The sequence below is a fragment of the Rana temporaria genome (genome assembly GCF_905171775.1).
Source record: "Rana temporaria chromosome 2 unlocalized genomic scaffold, aRanTem1.1 chr2d, whole genome shotgun sequence".
Taxonomy (NCBI): Eukaryota; Metazoa; Chordata; class Amphibia; order Anura; family Ranidae; genus Rana; species Rana temporaria.
In genome coordinates this window covers 4,134-12,670 of record NW_024404409.1, presented here as the reverse complement: position 1 = coordinate 12,670, position 8,537 = coordinate 4,134, and positions in this window count along the sequence as shown.

Genomic DNA, 8,537 nt, shown 5'->3' with positions numbered 1-8,537 from the left:
GTAGTGGGCGGAGTGTTTCTTCTGTCTATATAATATCCATCTTAGCTCCTCCCACTGGTGACGTGGTGGGTGTAACTAATCATTGTTTATGTAGAATTCTCATTGAAAAGGGCGGGGTAAGGGGTGTGTCTTATGTGTATATTTATATGTATTACACTTCCCCCCGGAGGAGGAGGGGCTGGATGTTTGGGGGGCGTGTTCTCTCGTGGCTCCTCCTCCCCCTAGGGGTGAGTGATGTGTATTGCATGTAGTAGAAGTAAAGGAAAGTCCAGACAGACAGACAGACAGACAGACAGGTGCTCTTTGCTCTTTATTACCCAGCCGGGGAAACAATAAAACTTAAAAGTAAAGAAGAAAGGAGAATATCAGATTCAGGAAACAGTCCTGACCCGGACAGGCCCCTCCCACTGACCCGGACAGGCCCCTCCCACCGACCCGGACAGGCCCCTCCCACCGACCCGGACAGGCCCCTCCCACCGACCCGGGCAGGCCCCTCCCACCGACCCGGGCAGGCCCCTCCCACCGACCCAGACAGGCCCCTCCCACCGACCCAGGCAGGCCCCTCCCACCGACCCAGACAGGCCCCTCCCACCGACCCGGACAGGCCCCTCCCACCGACCCGGACAGGTGCCCTCCCACCGACCCGGACATGCCCCTCCCAGCGACCCGGACATGCCCCTCCCACCGACCCGGACATGCCCCTCCCACCGACCCAGGCAGGCCCCTCCCACTGACCCAGGCAGGCCCCTCCCACCGACCCAGGCAGGCCCCTCCCACCGACCCAGACAGGCCCCTCCCACCGACCCGGACAGGCCCCTCCCACCGACCCAGGCAGGCCCCTCCCACCGACCCAGACAGGCCCCTCCCACCGACCCGGACAGGCCCCTCCCACCGACCCAGACAGGCCCCTCCCACCGACCCGGACAGGCCCCTCCCACTGACCCGGACAGGCCCCTCCCACTGACCCGGACAGGTGCCCTCCCACCGACCCGGACATGCCCCTCCCACCGACCCGGACATGCCCCTCCCACTGACCCAGGCAGGCCCCTCCCACCGACCCGGACAGGCCCCTCCCACTGACCCGGACAGGCCCCTCCCACTGACCCGGACAGGTGCCCCTCCCACCGACCCGGACATGCCCCTCCCACTGACCCAGGCAGGCCCCTCCCACCGACCCGGACAGGCCTCTCCCACCGACCCGGACATGCCCCTCCCACCGACCCAGGCAGGCCCCTCCCACTGACCCGACAGGCCCCTCCCACTGACCCGGACAGGTGCCCTCCCACCGACCCGGACAGGTGCCCCTCCCACCGACCCGGACATGCCCCTCCCACTGACCCAGGCAGGCCCCTCCCACCGACCCGGACAGGCCCCTCCCACTGACCCGGACAGGCCCCTCCCACTGACCCGGACAGGTGCCCCTCCCACCGACCCGGACATGCCCCTCCCACTGACCCAGGCAGGCCCCTCCCACCGACCCGGACAGGCCTCTCCCACCGACCCGGACATGCCCCTCCCACCGACCCGGGCAGGCCCCTCCCACTGACCCGGACAGGCCCCTCCCACTGACCCGGACAGGTGCCCTCCCACCGACCCGGACATGCCCCTCCCACCGACCCGGACATGCCCCTCCCACTGACCCAGGCAGGCCCCTCCCCGGACAGCTTGGTATCTTCAGAGGTGGGTCCCTGTTGCTGCTCAGATGCTCCGGGTCAGCATGGCCCCGTAACCAGGAACACCGCATGACACGCACTCCCTGGACAGGTAGGCCATAGTGCCGGGGCGCCGTGATGTGGCCACCCTAAAGGTGGAAGAAGACCCAGAACCAATGGCGTCTGCCCCATATATACCCCTCCCCAGCATGCACAGCGAGGACAAACCCTCCTGATTGGCTGCTGGTGAAGAGAAACCCAAACCTCGACTCTGCTACTGCCACCTACTGCACCGGAGGGGAAGAACACCCAATACAGCAGAATGAGCCACAGCACCGCCCAGACAGAGACCCGGCTCTACACATAACGATCCGGATCCGAGATGAACAGTCCAATCTTCACACAAAGGCGTCCCCCCGAGGCTCAAACACACAAAGGCGTCCCCCCGAGGCTCAAACACACAAAGGCGTCCCCCCCGAGGCTCAAACACACAAAGGCGTGCCCCCGAGGCTCAAACACACAAAGGCGCCCCCCCCGAGGCTCAAACACACAAAGGCGTCCCCCCGAGGCTCAAACACACAAAGGCGTCCCCCCGAGGCTCAAACACACAAAGGCGTCCCCCCGAGGCTCAAACACACAAAGGCGTGCCCCCGAGGCTCAAACACACAAAGGCGTGCCCCCGAGGCTCAAACACACAAAGGCGTGCCCCCGAGGCTCAAACACACAAAGGCGCCCCCCCCGGGGCTCAAACACACAAAGGCGTCCCCCCGAGGCTCAAACACACAAAGGCGTGCCCCCGAGGCTCAAACACACAAAGGCGTCCCCCCGAGGCTCAAACACACAAAGGCGTGCCCCCGAGGCTCAAACACACAAAGGCGTGCCCCCGAGGCTCAAACACACAAAGGCGTGCCCCCGAGGCTCAAACACACAAAGGCGCCCCCCCCGAGGCTCAAACACACAAAGGCGTCCCCCCGAGGCTCAAACACACAAAGGCGTCCCCCCGAGGCTCAAACACACAAAGGCGTGCCCCCGAGGCTCAAACACACAAAGGCGTGCCCCCGAGGCTCAAACACACAAAGGCGTGCCCCCGAGGCTCAAACACACAAAGGCGCCCCCCCCGAGGCTCAAACACACAAAGGCGTCCCCCCGAGGCTCAAACACACAAAGGCGTGCCCCCGAGGCTCAAACACACAAAGGCGTCCCCCCGAGGCTCAAACACACAAAGGCGTGCCCCCGAGGCTCAAACACACAAAGGCGTGCCCCCGAGGCTCAAACACACAAAGGCGTGCCCCCGAGGCTCAAACACACAAAGGCGCCCCCCCCGAGGCTCAAACACACAAAGGCGCCCCCCCCGAGGCTCAAACACACAAAGGCGTCCCCCCGAGGCTCAAACACACAAAGGCGTGCCCCCGAGGCTCAAACACACAAAGGCGCCCCCCCGAGGCTCAAACAAACAAAGGCGTGCCCCCGAGGCTCAAACACACAAAGGCGTCCCCCCCGAGGCTCAAACACACAAAGGCGTCCCCCCCCGAGGCTCAAACACACAAAGGCGTCCCCCCCGAGGCTCAAACACACAAAGGCGTGCCCCCGAGGCTCAAACACACAAAGGCGTCCCCCCGAGGCTCAAACACACAAAGGCGTCCCCCCGAGGCTCAAACACACAAAGGCGTGCCCCCGAGGCTCAAACACACAAAGGCGTGCCCCCGAGGCTCAAACACACAAAGGCGTGCCCCCCGAGGCTCAAACACACAAAGGCGTCCCCCCCGAGGCTCAAACACACAAAGGCGTCCCCCCGAGGCTCAAACACACAAAGGCGTGCCCCCGAGGCTCAAACACACAAAGGCGTCCCCCCCGAGGCTCAAACACACAAAGGCGTCCCCCCCGAGGCTCAAACACACAAAGGCGTCCCCCCCGAGGCTCAAACACACAAAGGCGTCCCCCCCGAGGCTCAAACACACAAAGGCGTCCCCCCGAGGCTCAAACACACAAAGGCGTGCCCCCGAGGCTCAAACACACAAAGGCGTCCCCCCGAGGCTCAAACACACAAAGGCGCGCCCCCGAGGCTCAAACACACAAAGGCGTCCCCCCCGAGGCTCAAACACACAAAGGCGTCCCCCCCGAGGCTCAAACACACAAAGGCGTCCCCCCCGAGGCTCAAACACACAAAGGCGTCCCCCCCGAGGCACAAAGGCGTGCCCCCCGAGGCTCAAACACACAAAGGCGTGCCCCCGAGGCTCAAACACACAAAGGCGTGCCCCCGAGGCTCAAACACACAAAGGCGTGCCCCCGAGGCTCAAACACACAAAGGCGTCCCCCCCGAGGCTCAAACACACAAAGGCGTCCCCCCCGAGGCTCAAACACACAAAGGCGTGCCCCCGAGGCTCAAACACACAAAGGCGTCCCCCCCGAGGCTCAAACACACAAAGGCGTCCCCCCCGAGGCTCAAACACACAAAGGCGTCCCCCCGAGGCTCAAACACACAAAGGCGTCCCCCCCGAGGCTCAAACACACAAAGGCGTGCCCCCCGAGGCTCAAACACACAAAGGCGTGCCCCCGAGGCTCAAACACACAAAGGCGTCCCCCCCGAGGCTCAAACACACAAAGGCGTCCCCCCGAGGCTCAAACACACAAAGGCGTCCCCCCCGAGGTTCAAACACACAAAGGCGTGCCCCCCGAGGCTCAAACACACGTGTGTATGTATAGACATCACCAAAAGTATTGGGACGCCGGCCTTTACACACACATGACCTTTAATGACCCCCCAGTCTTAGTCCGGAGGGTTCAATATTGAGTTGGCTCCGCCCCCCTTGCAGCTATAACACCTTCACCTCTTCTGGGAAGGCCGCCCACAAGGTTTAGGGGTGTGTCTATGGGAAGGCCGTCCACAATGTTTAGGGGTGTGTCTATGGGAAGGCCGTCCACAAGGTTTAGGGGTGTGTCTATGGGAAGGCAGTCCACAAGGTTTAGGAGTGTGTCTATGGGAAGGACGTCCACAAGGTTTAGGGGTGTGTCTATGGGAAGTCTGTCCACAAGGTTTAGGGGTGTGTCTATGGGAAGGCCGCCCACAAGGTTTAGGGGTGTGTCTATGGGAAGGCCGTCCACAATGTTTAGGGGTGTGTCTATGGGAAGGCCGTCCACAAGGTTTAGGGGTGTGTCTATGGGAAGGCCGTCCACAAGGTTTAGGGGTGTGTCTATGGGAAGGCAGTCCACAAGGTTTAGGAGTGTGTCTATGGGAAGGACGTCCACAAGGTTTAGGGGTGTGTCTATGGGAAGGCCGTCCACAAGGTTTAGGGGTGTGTCTATGGGAAGGCAGTCCACAAGGTTTAGGAGTGTGTCTATGGGAAGGACGTCCACAAGGTTTAGGGGTGTGTCTATGGGAAGGCCGTCCACAAGGTTTAGGGGTGTGTCTATGGGAAGGACGTCCACAAGGTTTAGGGGTGTGTCTATGGGAAGGCCGTCCACAAGGTTTAGGGGTGTGTCTATGGGAAGGACGTCCACAAGGTTTAGGGGTGTGGCTATGGGAAGGCCGTCCACAAGGTTTAGGGGTGTGGCTATGGGAAGGCCGTCCACTAGGTTTAGGGGTGTGTCTATGGGAAGGCCGTCCACAAGGTTTAGGGGTGTGTCTATGGGAAGGCCGTCCACAAGGTTTAGGGGTGTGTCTATGGGAAGGCCGTCCACAAGGTTTAGGGGTGTGTCTATGGGAAGGACGTCCACAAGGTTTAGGGGTGTGGCTATGGGAAGGCCGTCCACAAGGTTTAGGGGTGTGGCTATGGGAAGGCCATCCACTAGGTTTAGGGGTGTGTCTATGGGAAGGCCGTCCACAAGGTTTAGGGGTGTGTCTATGGGAAGGCCGTCCACAAGGTTTAGGGGTGTGTCTATGGGAAGGCCGCCCACAAGGTTTAGGGGTGTGTCTATGGGAAGGCCGCCCACAAGGTTTAGGGGTGTGTCTATGGGAAGGCGGTCCACAAGGTTTAGGGGTGTGTCTATGGGAAGGCTGTCCACAAGGTTTAGGGGTGTGTCTATGGGAAGGTCTGTCCACAAGGTTTAGGGGTGTGTCTATGGGAAGGCCGTCCACAAGGTTTAGGGGTGTGTCTATGGGAAGGCCGTCCACAAGGTTTAGGGGTGTGTCTATGGGAAGGCCGTCCACAAGGTTTAGGGGTGTGTCTATGGGAAGGCCGTCCACAAGGTTTAGGGGTGTGTCTATGGGAAGGCCGTCCACAAGGTTTAGGGGTGTGTCTATGGGAAGGCCGTCCACAAGGTTTAGGGGTGTGTCTATGGGAAGGCCGTCCACAAGGTTTAGGGGTGTGTCTATGGGAAGGCCGTCCACAAGGTTTAGGGGTGTGTCTATGGGAAGGCCGTCCACAAGGTTTAGGGGTGTGTCTATGGGAAGGTCTGTCCACAAGGTTTAGGGGTGTGTCTATGGGAAGGTCTGTCCACAAGGTTTAGGGGCGTGTCTATGGGAAGGTCTGTCCACAAGGTTTAGGGGTGTGTCTATGGGAAGGTCTGTCCACAAGGTTTAGGGGTGTGTCTATGGGAAGGCCGTCCACAAGGTTTAGGGGTGTGTCTATGGGAAGGCAGTCCACAAGGTTTAGGGGTGTGTCTATGGAAAGGCCGTCCACAAGGTTTAGGGGTGTGTCTATGGGAAGGCCGTCCACAAGGTTTAGGGGTGTGTCTATGGGAAGGCAGTCCACAAGGTTTAGGGGTGTGTCTATGGGAAGGCCGTCCACAAGGTTTAGGAGTGTGTCTATGGGAAGGCCGTCCACAAGGTTTAGGGGTGTGTCTATGGGAAGGCCGTCCACAAGGTTTAGGGGTGTGTCTATGGGAAGGCCGTCCACAAGGTTTAGGGGTGTGTCTATGGGAAGGCCGTCCACAAGGTTTAGGGGTGTGTCTATGGGAAGGCCGTCCACAAGGTTTAGGGGTGTGTCTATGGGAAGGCCGTCCACAAGGTTTAGGGGTGTGTCTATGGGAAGGCCGCCCACAAGGTTTAGGGGTGTGTCTATGGGAAGGTCTGTCCACAAGGTTTAGGGGTGTGTCTATGGGAAGGCCGTCCACAAGGTTTAGGGGTGTGTCTATGGGAAGGCCGTCCACAAGGTTTAGGGGTGTGTCTATGGGAAGGCCGTCCACAAGGTTTAGGGGTGTGTCTATGGGAAGGCCGTCCACAAGGTTTAGGGGTGTGTCTATGGGAAGGCCGTCCACAAGGTTTAGGGGTGTGTCTATGGGAAGGCAGTCCACAAGGTTTAGGGGTGTGTCTATGGGAAGGCCGTCCACAAGGTTTAGGGGTGTGTCTATGGGAAGGCCGTCCACAAGGTTTAGGGGTGTGTCTATGGGAAGGCCGTCCACAAGGTTTAGGGGTGTGTCTATGGGAAGGCCGTCCACAAGGTTTAGGGGTGTGTCTATGGGAAGGCCGTCCACAAGGTTTAGGGGTGTGTCTATGGGAAGGCCGTCCACAAGGTTTAGGGGTGTGTCTATGGGAAGGCCGTCCACAAGGTTTAGGGGTGTGTCTATGGGAAGGCCGTCCACAAGGTTTAGGGGTGTGTCTATGGGAAGGCCGTCCACAAGGTTTAGGGGTGTGTCTATGGGAAGGCCGTCCACAAGGTTTAGGGGTGTGTCTATGGGAAGGCCGTCCACAAGGTTTAGGGGTGTGTCTATGGGAAGGCTGTCCACAAGGTTTAGGGGTGTGTCTATGGGAAGGCTGTCCACAAGGTTTAGGGGTGTGTCTATGGGAAGGCCGTCCACAAGGTTTAGGGGTGTGTCTATGGGAAGGCCGTCCACAAGGTTTAGGGGTGTGTCTATGGGAAGGCCGTCCACAAGGTTTAGGGGTGTGTCTATGGGAAGGCCGTCCACAAGGTTTAGGGGTGTGTCTATGGGAAGGCCGTCCACAAGGTTTAGGGGTGTGTCTATGGGAAGGCCGTCCACAAGGTTTAGGGGTGTGTCTATGGGAAGGCCGTCCACAAGGTTTAGGGGTGTGTCTATGGGAAGGCCGTCCACAAGGTTTAGGGGTGTGTCTATGGGAAGGCCGTCCACAAGGTTTAGGGGTGTGTCTATGGGAAGGCCGTCCACAAGGTTTAGGGGTGTGTCTATGGGAAGGCCGTCCACAAGGTTTAGGGGTGTGTCTATGGGAAGGCCGTCCACAAGGTTTAGGGGTGTGTCTATGGGAAGGCCGTCCACAAGGTTTAGGGGTGTGTCTATGGGAAGGCCGTCCACAAGGTTTAGGGGTGTGTCTATGGGAAGGCCGTCCACAAGGTTTAGGGGTGTGTCTATGGGAAGGCCGTCCACAAGGTTTAGGGGTGTGTCTATGGGAAGGCCGTCCACAAGGTTTAGGGGTGTGTCTATGGGAAGGCCGTCCACAAGGTTTAGGGGTGTGTCTATGGGAAGGCCGTCCACAAGGTTTAGGGGTGTGTCTATGGGAAGGCCGTCCACAAGGTTTAGGGGTGTGTCTATGGGAAGGCTGTCCACAAGGTTTAGGGGTGTGTCTATGGGAAGGCTGTCCACAAGGTTTAGGGGTGTGTCTATGGGAAGGTCTGTCCACAAGGTTTAGGGGTGTGTCTATGGGAAGGCTGTCCACAAGGTTTAGGGGTGTGTCTATGGGAAGGCTGTCCACAAGGTTTAGGGGTGTGTCTATGGGAAGGTCTGTCCACAAGGTTTAGGGGTGTGTCTATGGGAAGGCCGTCCACAAGGTTTAGGGGTGTGTCTATGGGAAGGCCGCCCACAAGGTTTAGGGGTGTGTCTATGGGAAGGCCGCCCACAAGGTTTAGGGGTGTGTCTATGGGAAGGCCGCCCACAAGGTTTAGGGGTGTGTCTATGGGAAGGCCGCCCACAAGGTTTAGGGGTGTGTCTATGGGAAGGCCGCCCACAAGGTTTAGGGGTGTGTCTATGGGAAGGCCG